Genomic DNA, 18,213 nt, shown 5'->3' with positions numbered 1-18,213 from the left:
CTGACATACGTAGTTCATGCTCCATTGCCCATTCTGGAAACTTCACTTACAGGAAGGAAACATTCGTTTCAAAAAAAAAAAAAAAAAAAAAAAAAAAAAAAAAAAAAACGTAGGGCCTATATTGTAGTTACTCATCCGAAAGTAACGCGAAAAAAGTAACTCAAACTAGGTACGTTACTTAAAAATTTGTAACGTGTTAGTTACTTTGGAAAAATGTAACGCGTTACTAGGAGACGTTACTTAAAATGTAACTCGCTACTTCCGTTACGTTACTTCCTAAGACTGAGAAATGCATTGGAAAAGTCAAGTAATATATAGACTTGTATGAACAAAACGATTGTGTGGCGTTTTAAGCTTAGCATCCTAACGTCAGTGTTACATATTTACCTCCTTACTTTGAAGCCAATACTTATTACTATGTAACAAAACAAATCCTGTTGTCCAAAAATACCTAGTAAAGTAACAACTGCCCCATTTTAAATCAGGTTTGTTCATGTAAGTTAGTATTGATAGAGCAATTGAGAATATCACACGTCCCTGCACCCGCCTAACTTTCAGTGATAGTCACATGCCTCCGCTTGCTACCGCTCCTCTAATATACGCAAAGCAACTAATGGTTATTGTTTGAAATTTACTGTTACTTTTGAACAACGAGGCTATGTTCGACATACACCTAAAGTATAAGGTGGAATAAAAGCCTCTGTAGTGTTCTCCAACGAGAATCGAACTAAAAATTCATTCCGAAAATCCATATAGGCTAGCAACTAAACAAGCACAAAAGACTCATATAGAAAAGGCACAAATTTACAGTATAAAGTAAACTGTAGTTACTGTGGAATAACCGTTTTTATGTCACATTAGTTTGCCCCTTCTGTGCGCAATAACTGTGATTCGGAAACAAGTAAATAAGTGAGTACAAAATACGAGGATAATAAAAACATCAAGTCCCATATGATATTTCAGAAACCATGATTGAGCTATTGCCTTGTAAATTTAAACTGGACAAAAAAAGAAAAAAAAGAAGCAACAACGTTTGTTAATTTTCTTCTCTGCTTCATGTAAACTTACTACGAATTTTACCATGCAATTCTGTGCAAATCGTTTGCAGAAAGATAATTTTAATTGCATAATATTTTTTCAGGCTTTACATTAAACTTAAGGTAACGAAGTACAATAAGAAGTCCAGATATTTATAAAATTTGCATGAGAAATGCGTAATATTAATATGATAGACCACTGTACTGGTAGTAAAAAAAAGTATGTATCTTACTTGTGATTTTCATATAGATAGATGACGGAATGTGGAGAGGGTAAAGCAGAGATTCTTTATACATAAACCATTAGGCACTATAAACGAAGTTAAGTAGACTGTATAAAGGCTATGTGGTAACTCAATGATGTGTAACCACAGAAGTTTCTGAGTAATAAGTAACTGCGTGATGGTTCAATTATGTACATGTTGCAGTACTGAGTATTTGCGAAACATATATTTTTTATGAGTATAAGAACAATGATATATTCAATATAAAATATTAAATTACACGGTTAGCTATGTATTTCCCATTCCCTTATATTTATGTACGTTTTGTACGTCAAATATACAAAGTTCTGAACAGGTGTCAATTTAAATAGTACGAAGGATAATACCCTTTCAACCACAGTGACTTCGCATGACAACAAGAAACGTCTTCGGTGCACTATCACCAAATCGCGGTGTCGTACGACCTTTAACCCTGGGGGACACTAATTCTATTGAGTGAGTCTAAAACAGGTAAAAAATGATTTTGCAGATAGTCGCGAACAAATTTTAACGAAGAAAGAGCTTTAAAAACTATACCATCCAACATTAGTATCAGTGCAAATTGAGGCGAAAATTGCAACTTCTTGATATTGGGCAAAACAAAACGTCCTCTAAATTGTGATAAAGGTAGGAAACAACCGTACCGTTCAGGTCTTGTAACCCCCTTCGCCCACTCAGCTATATTTCGTGAAGATAGCATTAGTACTTTTTAGTGACAAGTTTGTTTCTGTCTAAATTGTGATAAAGATAGCAAACAAAGAGCCCTACGAGGCTTCTGACCACCTTCGCTCGCTCAGCTGCTTTATTAACATTATATCCGTTCTTGTTACTAGCCACCTACCACAGGTTGGTTGGTGTTTTAACAGGTCTCTCAAAGTGAATCTGAACCAAAGAATGCCATTGCACGCCTGATGGTACAGGAAGTAAATGCGCAGAGAAAAAAAGTCTTTCATGAATTTGTGTATTAATGTGTATAAAAAAAATCTGCACGGAACTTCACTTTGCTCAACTGAACAACTTTTCTTTCTAACTTATTCAGTATTTTAAACACAATTTTCTAGGTATTCAATACAAGGAAACGTAGTTCACCATTCCGTAACGTCTGGATCGGAGTAGTGATGGCTAAATTTCCGGGAGGATATTTTTCGGGAATACTCTGGAAATTTATGTATAAATGCAAAGAAAATTGCATTAGACTACTATATTATTATTCCAAGGTTAAATTCGTTTTCTTATTACAGTACATTTATTACTGTTGTCTCCAGATGATTCTTTAAAATGTATATTCTGAACAGTATTATATTATTATATTTAAAGTGCATGCATAAGTGTATATTTACTTACAATATATTTACTTACAAGATTTGAGGAGGTGGACCAATATGGTCGGAGGAATACACTGGAAGTGCATGGTATTCCAGTTGCGAATAACGAAAATGTTACCCAAATAACAAAATGACAAATAAGAGTTCTTCAGGATATGATGAAGTTCCTGATAAATTTCTAAAGCAATGCTCTTGTGAAATTGCTGATATCTTATGCTTCATAGTAAATAACTCATTTAGTAGTGGCGTTTTTCCTGAGTCATTGAAGCTAGCAGTTGTTAAGCCCTTATATAAAAGTGGCAAGAAAGATCTTACATCGAACTATAGACCAATATCATGTCTGTCTACCTTCTCTAAACTTTTTGAAAAACTTAAGTATATAAGACTAGTTAGCTTTCTAAATAATTTTAACTTAATATCTCCTGCTCAAAATGGCTTTAGATCAAATAAATCTACTGAAACTGCTCTTTACCCTTTTCTCTATTCTGCTTTAAATTCAATAAACGCTAAGAAATATACAACCGGCATATTTCTTGATCTTAGCATAGCTTTCGATACAATTGATCATCAAATTTTACTTAAAAAAATTGCAAGATTATGGTATTAGGGGAAATGCTTATGAGTGGTTTAAATCGTATATATCCAACGGAAGGCAAACTGTTGAAATTAACTGTCAAACTCGAGACACTCAGGGAGTAAGCAAATATTATTCAGATACCAAAGAGTTAAAATCTGGAGTTACTCAAGGTTCCATCTTAGGTTCTATTCTATTTTTAATATATATAAATGATTTACTACAATGTTTAGACTCTGCTAAAATTGTTCTGTATGCTGACGATACAAATATATTAGTAACTGGAGAAACTTACGTTGAGTTATGTAATACAGTAGATTCCACCATGTCTGCCATCAGTGACTGGATGGATAGAAATAAACTAATACTAAACACAACAAAGTCTTCGTGCATGTGTTTTTACGAAGCAAAATACGAGATAAGAAAACGCCCTTGTGTAACAATTAACGGCAAAACGTTGAATTACGTCTCGGATATCAAATTTCTTGGTCTTTGGGTGTCAGATACATTAGATTGGAAAATTCACATTCAAAAATTATCTAGTAAATTGGCTCAAACCTGTTACATGTTAAAGCTTTTTTACGAAATAGTGTCAGTCAACATGTTCTGCTCACAACTTATTTTGGACTTTTCCATTCTAAATTGAAATATGGTATTATATTCTGGGGATCTACTGCACTGCTAAATTCCATATTCGTTTTACAAAAGAGAGCTTTAAGGTTTATGACCGGAAGTAAACCTCGAAATTCTTGTAAACCTCTATTTAAATTTCTTGAAATCTTACCTCTTCCATGTTTATATATATATGAACTTCTAAAATTTGTAAGAAAAAATATACAGATAGATACAAGCAGCTTCCGGTTGAACTCAGATATTCATATGCATAATACAAGACAAGCGTCTGACCTTCATGTAGATTCCTCCCGTTTAAAAGTACATAAGAATAGTACATTTCCTATGGCAGTGAATATTTATAACAAGCTTCCTTCCACTTTAAAAAACAAAACATCTGGTTTCAATAAAGCAGTCAAGTCCTACCTACTCGAGCACTGTTTCTATTCTGTAGAAGAATATCTCGCCTGTAGTAAATAATGTTTAAAGTATATATATTTTGTATATCTATAATGTAAGGTTTTATTAACTGTTATGTTGTTTTATATCGATGTATGTAAATTAGAATAATGAAAAATTGTACCTCTTCTTTTTACATAAATTCACACTATTTTAATATTGCATGTAGATTTAAATCTATACATATGTACACATTCAGTGTTCTTATGACGTGTCCAACTCATACGTTCACGTTGTGAACAATTTGTATGAAAAAGGATCAAAATAAATACAAATACAAATACAAATACAAAAGATGTAGGTAATGCGCTTGATTGTAAGTTGGACACTTCTATGATAGATACTTGTCATAAATTAAGTTCTACAGCAGGTAACTCCATTCCAGGCATAATTGTAAAGTTTGTGCGGAGACAAAATAGGAACGCATTCCTTCAAAAACGAAAGGTAAAACGTAATCTTTCCTGTCGTGATATTGGATTGAAGGTTAATAGCCCTATCTATGTCAATCCGAACCTTACTAGTTACAGGCGAAACTTACTCAAGGGAGCAAGGAAGGTGAAGCTTGAAAATAATTATGAGTTTGTGTGGATAGACTGGGCTTGTAAGATTAAGCTTAGAAAATCAGCCAATGACAGACGCGTATATACATTGAATTCGATGGCAGATATACAAGCTCTCTCGCATAAGTAGACATATTTAGTGAGTATGATTTATCTGTTTATTATCAAAATATACGCAGTATTAATAACAAATCATGTGACTTGTATTTGGGAGTCTTGGCGGAGAATTATGATTTAATAGCTATTACAGAAACTTGGCTAACTAGTAATGTTTATGACAATGAAATATTAGATAACAGCTATATAATCTATAGACAGGATAGGTTGGAGACTAGAGGAGGAGGTGTAATCTTAGCCATTAAAGACAAATATAATAGTTATTCTATTGATACTAGTATCGATGGCATTCAAATTGTTTGTACACGAATTGTAATACGAGCTGTTAGGATAATGGTTATTGTGCTTTATATACCTCCTGGTACAAGTATTGATACTTATCGAGAGTTGTATTCAAAAATAGAGTATTTATTTGTCAAATATAACGATAAATTATTAATTATAAGTGACTTTAACATACCATCACTTATCGGTACTGCAACAAATTGGAATGCAAATGATATTTTCATCACAGAAATTAATAATTGTATATCATTGTTAGGGTTAACAAATGTGAATAATGTCTTAAATGTTAATCACAGAACACTTGATTTGGTTTTATGCGGCCGTGATGATGTAATTAAAGTCGAGTTATGTACCTCACCTCTGGTATCAGTTGATGTACATCACCCACCGTTGGTATTTAATATTCCATGTAATTATAAGGATACCCGAAAGAGATGTGACGTCTCTTCTTATTATAATTATCGTAAGGCAGATTTTTGTGGTATCTATAGAGACTTAAAGAATGAAACATGGAATGACTTATGAAACGTTCGGAATATAAATTACGCTTTAGATATTTTTTATGATACAGTATATAAAATTATTGAAGCACACGTACCCAAGTTTAACAATAGAAATAGAAGAAAATTTCCACCTTGGTTCGATAATGAAATAATTAATGTTCTAAAAAGAAAAGAGTATCATAGGAGACGCAGAAAAACTTCAAATTATCACGACGAACAATATAATGAATTTCGTAGACATTCGAAAAAATTGATAAAAACTGCGTATAATAACTACATTAAATCTTATGAAGAAATAATCAAACACGACCCTAAAAAAATTTGGAAATTATTGAATAGTAAAAGAAAAAGAAAATCTAATATTTCTGTAATGCAATACAGGGATGATTCATTAAATTCACCTCAAGAAATTGCAAATGGGTTCGCTAAGTATTTTGGCAGTGTTTATGATCCTAGTCCACCTACATATACTCTGAATGAAAATTATGAATCAGTTATAAGCTATAGTTTAGCAGTAACACATATTTCTAAAAATGAAATTCACCAATCAATAAAGCAATTAAAATCTAGCAGAAGTAGTGGCCCAGATGAACTTCTCACATATTTATTTAAAGGTTGTGCTGAACCTTTATTAGTTCCACTATGTTTGATATTCAATTTAATTTTGAAAACTCAATCCTTTCCGGAGAAATGGAAGCTGAGTAAAATAACACTGATATTAAAAACAGGAAACTCTAAGAATATTGAAAATTATAGACCTATTGCCCTAATTTCAGTTCCTTCAAAAATTTTCGAACAAATTTTATTTAACAGAATTTTCTCACATGTCAAATCCTATATTTCACCTTTTTAGCATGGTTTTTACCCAGGACGCTCAACTTTGACCAACTTAACTTCTTTTTCTCAATTTATTGCAAGTTCTATAAATGATGGATATTACATTGATGTAATTTATACGGATTTTCAAAAAGCATTTGATAAATTAAGTCATACGGTTTTAATAAATAAGCTTCTGGCTATGGGATTTTCAACCTCTTTGATAAATATTATGATCTCTTATTTGCGAGGTAGTACATATTTTGTCAATTATAATTTTGTAAAATCTTTTATTTACGTAGCTAATTCAGGTATACCACAAGGTTCAAATTTGGGCCCATTGCTATTTTCCTTATTCATTAATGATTTACTAAATGTTGTAAAATATAGTAATTGTTTATTATATGCCGACGACATGAAAATATTTAAAGCTACAAAAGTGAATAATGATCGACATGAACTACAAAGAGATATTAATAGTTGTCTGCAATGGTGTATCAGAAACAAATTATATTTTAACATAAAAAAATGTAATGTTATAACGTTTTCAAATAAAATTAATTGTCCATCTTTTGAGTATAAGATTAATAGTGAAAAGTTAAAAAGAGTATATTCTGTTAATGACTTAGGTATATTACTAGTTCATAAGTTTACACTTAAATGTCACATAAATAAAATTATTGCAGACTCGTACAGGGCACTACGGTTTTTAATAAGGAGTACAAGAGACCTATATAATATACAAGCTTTAAAACACCTCTTTATAGCGATGATTAGAAGTTGGAATACTGTTGTGCTCTTTGGGGTCCTATTCACAAATTACAAGCAAATAACATAGAACGAGTCCAATTTAAATTTTTGAAACATCTTTTATTCAAATTGTATCATATATCAGCAACTAAAAATAAGATCTCTTATTATTCTCTTTTACTTAAATTTGATATGCATTCTCTTTACAGTAGACGTTTCCTTATTCAGCAAACATATTTGTACAAGACAGTAAACTCAGTAACAGATAATTGTAATTTGCTCCAATATATTAATTTCAATATACCAAAACGACCATTGCTTAAGAATTTAATATTTAACATAACGAGATCTCATATTACAATTCACCAGGACTCATTCATAGTTAGGGCTTGTAAGAATTTCAATCAGCTGGTTTCATCAGATTTTGATCTTGACTTCTCTTATCCTACCGCTGTATATTTGCATATACTCAAAAATAATATTTTGAAATGACATTATGTATGGATTAATTAAATAATTAAGAAGTGTTATCTCTATGAGTTGAACGTATGCTGGAGACTTTTTTATTTTTCATATTATTCATTTTTTTCATATTTTTAATTTTCTTTTAAATTTATACTATTAATATTTTAATTTGTTTTTATTATTTAACTTGTATTTTTCCTTGTTTACATGTATTTTTTTTATTTCTTTCAGTATATAGATATATATGTATTTCATATGTAATTATGTGTGTATACATATGTTCCTCTGTAAATGGAGTTTGGCTCGGTAGAGGACTATTATAAATAAATAAATATTTTATAGGAGGAAATTGGCCTAAGTTGAAAAAAAATAACATTTGGTACAGTAAGTCCGCATAGTTTTACATCGCAAAATAGTGTAAATTTATATGGTAAGGGATATTCTAATCTTACTCTAGTACTGTATTATAAACATATTAAATTTCTTAAAGTTGGGTATCTGCCAGAAAACACATGTCTCACCATTTTGTCAACATTTGCGTATACTTATGTATGTCCACAATATTAGCAAGATACTATCTTAGCCTTATAATTTTGCACGTAACATTGGCATAGACTACCTCTCTTCCTACGCATTTCATGCGTTAATAACTAACTAACTAACTCTATGGCCTATGGAACCCAGAGGTTCAATGCTGCGTACACAAAAGCTCTCCATTGACTTCTACTTTTAGCTGACTGCATCCAATTTCTACTTTGTATTCCAATCTCTGCGAGCTCCATCTTAATATTGTCCTCCCATCTGCGTCTAGGTCTTCCTAATGGTCGTTCTCCGATTGGTCTTCCAGTCCAGACTTTCAAAGCGTTTCTACTTTCTTCCATTCTAGCTACATGGCCCGTCCACCTAAGCCTCCTAGACTTGACGACCCTAACAATGTTGGGTAAACCGTATAAATAATTTAATTCCTCGTTATGAAGTTTCCGCCATTCCCCATTCCTTTTGGGTCCGAATATTCGTCTCAGGATCTTGTTCTCAAATACTTTCAGTCTATGTTCTTCCCTCAGAGTAAGTGACCATGTTTCGCAGCCATACAAAACAACAGGGATGATTATCGATTTATATATTTTAAACTTCAAATTCCTCGACAGAATTCGCGACAAGAGATTTTGAACCGAATAATAACACGAATTCCTTGCTTTTAGTCGACATTTAATTTCTTCGTGGATATGATTTACCTCTGTTAATATTAATCCTGGATATTTGAAACTATCCATTTTATCAAAAGTATTATTTAATATTTTAACGCATCTATAATTTGCTGTATTACGGTCCCGACGTACTTCCATGTATTTAGTTTTCTCTGCATTTACTTCTAAACCCATGTCCCTGCAAGCGTTTAATAAGATCTCTGCATTTCTTTCTATTGTTCTCCTATCACCCCCTATTAAATGCGCTAATTCACATGTAAAGAAGTCCGATTACCTCTTCAGAAATTCGAGTCAGAGACAGCTGACAGACCGATATCTGTTACTAACGGTGGTTCGGAGTCAATTGGTAGTACTTTATTTTGATTTCTACATAATACCTACATTGCAAACTGGGGTCCATGTTTCGTTAAGGGGGTCAAAAACTAACCTAACCAAATATAACGTTATATTACGTAATCAAACAAAATCCAATAGAAAGAAGTGGAGAAATTTAAAATTTCGTGTGGAAGAAATTACTGGACCCCCTTAAAGGAACATTGACCAAAAGATCATGTTATTAGTTGTATAAAGTACAGCCAACGACTTTTATATTTTTAAACCGAGAAGTAAATGATAATAAATGAAAATAAATTAAATACTTATATGGCTCTTATAATTTGTAAATTAAAGTAACGAAGTGGAAATAAATTCCTTCCCGGAAATTTATATGCCAGGGAAAAACCGTGAATACTCCCATTTTTAAAAATATTTTCTTCCCATCGGGAATATTTCCACTGCCTATTACTACATCGGTGCTCGGATTGAGTATAGCCTGCTATCCTTCATTGATTTTTAACGAATCATAGTGATTCTAACGATTCATAATTAGTTCGTAATGAATCGGAATCGCATGTTATAAAAATTTAACATGTAAATCTTGTAGTAAGGAGGGTTTAGCATAAGTAGTAGTAGCGGTAGTAGTAGCAGTGGCGGTGGTAGTTAGTAGCAATACTAGTTAGAAGCCCCGCAGGGATTGGTTGGGTTATGTAATCGATATAAGCAGTAGTAGTAGTAATAGGGGTAGTAGTAGTAGTGACTCTTCCAGTTCCGGTGACAAAGAACTGAAAGAAGCGGGCTATACACAAGTAGTGATGGGCAGTGGGAATATTCCCGGTGGGAAGGAATTTAAAAATGGGAATATTCCCGGTTTTTTTCCCTGGCCTATAAATTCCCGGGAAGGAATTTATTTCCATTTCTCTACTTTATCTTCCAAATTATAAGAACCATATGATTAATTACTTTATTTTAATATATTATGATTTAGTTCTAGGTTTTAAAGAATTTGGAGGTTTAAAAATTTAAAATTATTTGACGGTACTTTATATAACTAATAATCTGAGTTTTTAAGTTCTATTTCCATTTGCACTAAAAAGTAAGGTAATTGTTTAGTATTGGGAGGCCAAAACTAGCAAAAAATAGGATGATGTACGGAAGAAATGAGTTGATAGTGATGTTCAAGTAGTCAAGAAAGTATCGAACACAATTTTTTTAGGGCAGTAGGGGATTTATACAAAACGGAAAGGTAAGTAGAAGTGATTTATGTGAGAAAAGAAAGTGAATTGATGGTAACGAAGATAGAAAACAACGTGCCATGCGGGGCTCTAACCCGCCTTCATTCGCTAACGCTCGCTCTGCAATGCTGTCTGAATTTAATGTTGGTAACGTAATTTAACGTATGAAACAATAAAACAACCGCATCGGAATAGAATATCGCAAAAAAGTAGGTGCGAAAGTTGGTTCCCAATGCTAAAGAACAGCCAAAATTAGCAAAGTACTGATTTACAAATGATGAAAAGGAACCATTTTGTAAAGTAATTTAGAATTATGTAGAAATAGAGATGAAGTACTATTAATAAACCCTGAACCACCATAGTAATAGACGTCTTTCTGCATCCTCTCTCTGACTCGAATTTCTCAAGAGTTACCCGGACTTCTTTTACATGTGAATTAACGTATGGAATTTCGAAAAATAGGTAGAATGAAAAGTCGTGTATGGCAACGTTACGTGCTAACATAAAAAGATAAGTTAGTATCTTGAAAATTTTGTGAACATAAAACTGTATGCGCAAATGTTGATAAATTGATGAGACATGTATCTTCTAGCATTTACCCAATCTAATTGGTTTATAACATTTATAAATTTAATGTGTTTATAATATCAGTAATAAAGTCAAGTTGAGCAAATCCACTTACATATAAATTTAAATTGTTACTATATAATTTACTATATAATTTTTTCACACATATTTAATTGATAGAACATATTGTAAATAAATATACATTTATGCGTACTCTCTAAATATAATAAAGTGTTAATAAAGTAACATAGTACCGTTCAGAATATATATTTTAAAGAATACTCTGGACAACAATAATAATATGCTGTGATATAAAAATTAATTCACCTTTGAAATCATAATATAGTAATAGAATGCAATTTCCTTTCTGATTGAACATAAATTCCCATTTTGGGAATGTTCCCGGGAATATTCCCAGGGAATATTCTCAAAAAATATCTTCCCGGGAATTTACCCATCACTATACACAAGCCCTAATGGGGCGTTTACACTTAGTCGATTTGTGTTCGATTCAGTTGAATTGACGTCACTTTCAACTTAATCGACCGTGTAAACGGGACTTCAACTTAATCGCTTGTTGATCGAAGGCGACTAATCGACTGGCAGCTGAATTAAAAGACGTTCTATTTTCTGTGGTTGAAATAATTGAACACACCCATCAATTTGATTCGGCCTAGTTGCTTCGATTTAGTGGCAAATGCAGCGAGTCGATTTAGTCGTGCGACTAAATCGACTAAGTGTAAACGCCCCATAATCTGTACTACTTTGTTTCCACTACCCTTGTTTACGTCCCTGCTTCCTTGGTCGCACAAGTCATAATTCAGGAATTTAAGTACTTATACTGCCAAACGGTTTACATTTTATACAGTTAATAACTTACCTAACCCGTTTGTTCTTTGATGAAAATGGTAAATTTTAGAGTTCACGCTATTAATGTTTGGGCCCTACTGTAACGCAATAGACAAAGGTAAACAATAGCACCCTTTTCTTTCCTTGAGACCATTATCGGTGAAATAGGTAGGTGCACCAGCATTAAAATCATATGTACAACAATTAGAAAATTGTCTTATGCGTACCTCAAACGAAGGATTTCTGATTTTGGAACAAAATTGAATAAGATACAGGACACATTTGGGAAGAAAGGACACAAACGTGAAATAAAATACGTCAAAGTCAGGAAAAGGTCAAAATCGGGAAAGAAGTTCAGACAGTGAAGGAGGGCTGAAAGCCAAGTTGAATAGAGCAAAACGTTAGAGAAAAGTGTAAAACGAAATAGAAAGAGTATAAAAATAAGGGGATATATACGTGCAAATGTAAAAGAAGGTGTAAGTGTAGTGTAGGTGTATAGGAAATCCCATTCAACTCTCTTCTTCACAGGGTACCCCCCCACACGCGGGGCACTCGCCTTAAAGACAATTGTTATTCCAATAGGAAACCGCTTGTGTCTTGTCGGAGACCATTACAGGTCAACCAGGTAGGTGCACTAGCTCGCTAATTATGTGTGATACGATTCAAAATATTTCAAATGTTTGCCTCACACGGAGGATTTATGATTCAGGAACAAAGTTGAATAAAATACAGGACACAATTGGGAACAAAGGACACAATCAGGAAAAAACCCGTCAAAATCAGGAGAAGTTCAGACAGTGAAAGAGGGCTGAAAGCCAATTTGAAAAGTTGGAGGAAAATGGGAAGTGTAAAATGAAAAAAAGAACAGAGTTGAAAAAAGAAGGGGATGCATGTACGTGTAAATGTAAATGAAACTGTAAGTGTAGTTTAGGTGTATAGGAGATTTCACTTAACTCTCGTAGTCACAGAACATCACCAGACAGGAGGCACGCTCAGTAACGGCCTCTGTCGAACTCTCCAAACCGTTCGAATTTTCGCGGATCTCGAGCGCTTCAGATATCCTCTGATCTGATTGGCCGATACAGATACGACATCACGAATCACGACATACATATAATACCAAGTAAACTAAACAAATAAATTTTAATCTATTGAAAAATTCAAGTGAGATCCCAGAGTTCAGGTACTATAGAGAAAGCCTACAGTACAGCCACATGTTGTTCTTATAATACTTAAGCACAATGAACGTTTATCATTATTTCTTTCGTTATTCAACTAAAATCTTTTGATTCCTTTTTACAGAAGAACACATATTTTCAGTAAAGCCTTACGAACGAAGCACAATACAAATCAATCATAGTTTCGGAAAACTAAAGAAACATACTGTCCTTTTATAAATGATCGTTTTTCAACGAATGAGAAATACATTATTATGATAAATACTTGATATAATAAACGCAGTACATTCGAACTCTCAAATATGTTTTGCTAAGATATGCATTTCAGAATACGACTATGTCGGCTGTGTCCTTTTTAGAGGAGGTACTCGTATAAGAGAAAGTTTAATATTGATTCGAAGTCCCAAAAAGTCTTTTCCCTAAATTCTGTGTTGGAATTCTAAATGGTAGAATTCAACAATTTTCAGTTTAAAAATCGATTACCATACATTAAAGACGATCAGAAATAGTAATTTTTCACATGGAACAGTGTTCCAATATTTTCAATCAGCAGATTTATATATATATATACATATTGGAAAACTATACTACCATTTTCGATTTGAGTAATGATTGGCAATGAATAATAACTACGAAAGAGCACGAAGTTGTTTCCATATGGATTCAATGTATTAAGAATGCATTGCAGTAATGATCACAGCACATCATGGTTACCATACTACAGTATATGTAACACACCACCAGTCTTACTGCATTCTGTGATTTAGGATCTAGGATTTACTGAAGATTTTAATCTTTTTTGCTTATATTTGTTCAAAATCCATTGTAATTTTCTAGGAACCTTCTTACAGAAATTATTTCAATGTATAACGTAACACATTTTATTTCCTCTTAATTTTATATTATTAGTTTATATTGTGTATAAAATATATTTGACTATCACTATAACATTCCAAACTGCTAAAAGTTTCTTGCCTCTACAATAATTTAAAAAGCACTCATCTTCAGGTAGTTTGTTAATACTTGATTTCCCGTTGGATGTTTGTATTGTTGGGATATGGAACACTAATTTGAATCCTGTAGTATTCTCTATTATTTCAGACATCACTCAACTGTCGTGAAATTAATTCTATACATAACGTAATTGGATAAATAATTAAACTAATAGTTCGAGAAGAGAGTAACTAAAGTCAAATATACTGTAAAAGCAAATATTTTGTCAATTATACCAATACTAATGCTGATTATTTAAAATCAAAAATACCCTTAACTACAACGAAAGCTTATATTATAACGATAAGTGCAATAACTAATCAAGAAGTATATACACATTATTACACATTAGTTTGAACAAGTAATAACGTTAGCCAAGTTTAGCGTAATGAAGTTATAAAGGTAAACGTATGAAACTTGCGAAATCTCCCAAATTCTTGGATCATGTAGGACCATTGTAATCGTCTTGTTAGAATATGTCCACTTCTTAAAATTCTTACTTCTGGAAACTGATTGGGAGAATAACTCAATAAACTTTGAAATACAAGAGTGATTAATTAAATATAAACCCTCAGGCATTTCACACGTCTTGAAGTTGAAGAACTCAGAATAAATTATGCTCTTGTAAAGCTTCCGATTGACTTTGTGGAACAGAACTAAAGCACTGTCAAAACTAAGTCTTCATACGCCATTTTTTAAGGAAGATTTAATGAAAATTTCTTTTTACTTCACTTGAGTCACTTTGGAATTCTCATGTTTTAACAATTCACTGCTTTACAATAGTTTAATTTCGTTGTTATTCATATTTTCCTTCTATTATTGCATCCATTACATTAAATACTAAATGTGGTTAGATATTCATATTTTTATTCCTTTAATGGAATTATTATCTTAAATAATCTCAATAGTTTTAGATATTCATATTCCTGTTTGAGACATTCTTAAAACAATACTTTTGTTTCAAAAAAACTGAAAAAAATATTATTTTGTTTACTAATAAGAATTAATTAAAATATAGAATATGAATGCAATTTTTAAATCAGTAACAGTATATTGCATTTCTCTGTTCCAAAAATGTGACTTGATATTTTCTTCAGCATTTATTGTATTTTCATATTATTAATAGTATACGACATCACGAATACAATTTGGTATAACATTTATTGGATAAATCTTTCCAATAAATATGACTGATATCTTCCAGAAAAATTTCCGTAGATTATTTACTATTAATTTTTAGTTATATGAACTTTCGGAGTTATTTGATCCTTAAGTTTAAAACAACCAAAGGACGCCAAATACTTACAATAACAGAATAAGTAGTCTAGCCCTAAGTAGGTGCTTAACTTTGTCATTTACTGATTATAAACAATATAAAATAAAATTGTAATACGTTAGAAGCAATAAGATTTAATCTATTTATTTAAATTAGTTTACCTTAAAACCAAAAAAGTGTTAATAGCTGGAAGATTAGTCCGTGAAACGAAATATAAAAATATTTCAAGGTACTCAACTCAGTAAGTTTTATTACATTCTGTAATACAAATATTTACCTGCATGTTGGGAAATAATTCAACTACTACCTGCTCCACAACTTAAGAATTTGTACTAAGAAAAGTTGAATTAACATCAGGTCCACAAGTTACTGTTGCAATTGGGTTTCTTATACTTAGAAATTGGATTAGGATTACAACGTATGTCATAACAGAAGCTGCTATCTAGAAAAAAAGAGAAAATATCTGTGAATTTGAGGGCAAAAGACACAATATATACATTATCCACAGTTCAGGGCATATTGCTTTCTAAAGTATACGAGGAAGATGTACATGCTGTTCCATAAAGAATGACTGCACTCCTTATTGCTGTTTTGAGGCAAACATTTTCTAAGTCCCACTTCGGGTACCTTCGGAAAACAGTAAACCAGGTTGGAAACTCCAAGCCAACCTTTGCAATCGGAAAAAAGTGTGCAGATCTGCAGGCATGTTCTTTTAAATATACAGAAAAAAGCAAAAAAGCAACATACAAAACAAATACTTAATGATACAATACTTGGAAACCTTGTATTAATGCCAGCACATGTTTCTTTGTCATTTAGCAATCCATACGTAATGGAACATTTAGATATGTAAAGGAATCTTTCTATATGTAAAAACATGCTGAAAATTAAGACATAGAACATAATTCTCGCCTGCGTAGAAAATTAAAAAAAAAAGCGTTTGCATTGAATGTCATATGGATGTGAATTGTCATTGTGTTGAAAGCCATTAAACATCGCTAGAAGAAGGTTACCAAGAGTACTTGTGTTAGCCAGTGGTAAGCAGTTGGATTTCAAATCGTAAAGCCGTGAGTTCTGTTCCCATCTGGGTCTATTCTTTTTTATGAAATTATATTTTCCGCAATATATATATACATACATACATATATATATATATATATATATATATATATATATATATATATATATATATATAATTATTGCAGAGCATAAGTAATTATTATGTTAAAATATGACAACTCAGATACGTGTTCACAGTTCGTGAGTATTATATATATGAGAATGTTAAATACAAATTAAGAAATTTGTTTAATAGCAATAAATAAGTTATGTACTTTATTTATTTGCTGCTATTTGTCATACAGAAGTTACTTGTCAACATGCTAATTACAGTATGTCATTTACGTTCTTAAAATCTATTCCTAGCTATAAAAGAAAGTGTATTCAAAGTCAGATCGTGCTTCCACTCAAACAACTTTTCCTGATCCCCCTAAGGGCACGTGAAGAGACTGAAATTGTCTTTAGAATGGAAAATATTTACATAGAGTTTCAGTTTAATACTCTGACATGCTTTTGTATATGCATCTCTCTCTCTCTCTTTCTCTTTCTCTCTATCTTGCTTTGTGTGTGTGTGTGGTGCGGAATATCCCAAGTTTAATACAAGATTTGCAACGCGTATGAGTATCATTGTCATCGAACACCGGAAATTGAAAGTTGTGTTTCTTCACATTGGGTTTGTGTGTTCATGTTAGCTCACTGGTAGAGTACGGGATTACCAATCATGAGGTCTTGAGTTCAAAATCTGAACCGAATGCTTTTGTTAGTAGAATTGCACAAAAGTCGGATACAAGAAGTAGCTTACTCCTAGCAATAGTTTCAGAAACGTTTAGATAGCCCAGGAAAGGGCTGTTTTCGGAAGCTAAAGTTTTGACATTAACATTATGTCCGAAACCTTTCTGAATTTATTACACGCTCCATTCTTCTGGGCATGGAATCTATTAAATGTGTAACAAATCCATATCCCTCTACCTCCAACCATGTCTCGGAAACAAGGTCGCACAGGTCATCCCGAGTTCTTGGTGGATCTGCCTCAGGCCAACTGTCCCTTAGAGTACACTTCACTTCTGCCCACATATTTTCCATGGGATTGAGGACTGCTCCACGAGGCGTCTAGTCAGTTTAATCAATCTCAGGCTGCCCTGCGAACCATTCCTGTATCGCACGGGAAGTATGAATTGGCGAAGGGTCTTTCTGGAACTGAAATACACGATCAGGCTGAAGTACTTGTACGGATGGCACCATGATATTACTCATGATGTCTAAGTACTGAGCATTGTTCAGAGTCCTTAAATTCTGTGAAGCTGTCCTGCAGCGCGACTGGAAATCCAACCCTAATATGAAATAGATACATAGCCACTGCGATTGCAAGCAGCCACATAACCCAGTTGCGACCTACATTCGCATGTGCAAACGCGAGACTGTAAATTTTGTGTTTGTCTGAGAGTCTTTCCTTCACGGCAGCAACACGGCCATGTAACCCAGCATGACGAAGAATTCGCAAAGCTGTCTGCTTGCTTCCAGAAAAGTGGGAAGCTTCACTTAACTGTCTAGACGTCCTTATTGTGTCTAACCGGGCTTCATATACTAACCTTGCATCTTCCGCTTCATTAGACACATGACGGCGAACAGGAGATCGTAAATTACCAGTCTGATCTGTAACACCATATTGCCGAATCCATCGTCTTCCTGCAGACGCCGGGATAGCTATTCGCCTGTTAGCTGCAGTTGTAGAATAGCCTTCCAACTCCCATAAAGTAATTACTGCTG

The 18,213-nt window shown here is 32.9% G+C and overlaps 1 protein-coding gene across 3 annotated transcripts in view; it reads right to left on the bottom strand.

The window, feature by feature from the left end:
• LOC145684403 (uncharacterized) overlaps positions 1–12,089 on the bottom strand; it is a 29,868-nt gene extending 17,779 nt beyond the window's left edge. Inside the window, exons 1-2 of one of the 3 annotated variants that reach the window (XM_081756700.1) lie at positions 11,419–11,575; positions 2,142–2,456 (exon numbers count right to left, since the gene is read on the bottom strand). The gene's annotated coding sequence lies outside the window, so the exon portion shown is untranslated. Of the gene's footprint in view, positions 1–2,141; positions 2,457–2,659; positions 2,868–11,418; positions 11,576–11,971 lie in introns of those variants that run through there. The other 2 variants (XM_081756699.1, XM_081756702.1) reach the window with 2 other exon arrangements.
• Positions 12,090–18,213: the final 6,124 nt, after the last annotated feature.

Source organism: Thermobia domestica, chromosome 4, assembly GCF_964235325.1.
Source record: "Thermobia domestica chromosome 4, izTheDome1.hap1.1, whole genome shotgun sequence".
NCBI lineage: Eukaryota > Metazoa > Arthropoda > Insecta > Zygentoma > Lepismatidae > Thermobia > Thermobia domestica.
This window is presented reverse-complemented; position numbering and strand designations above follow the sequence as displayed.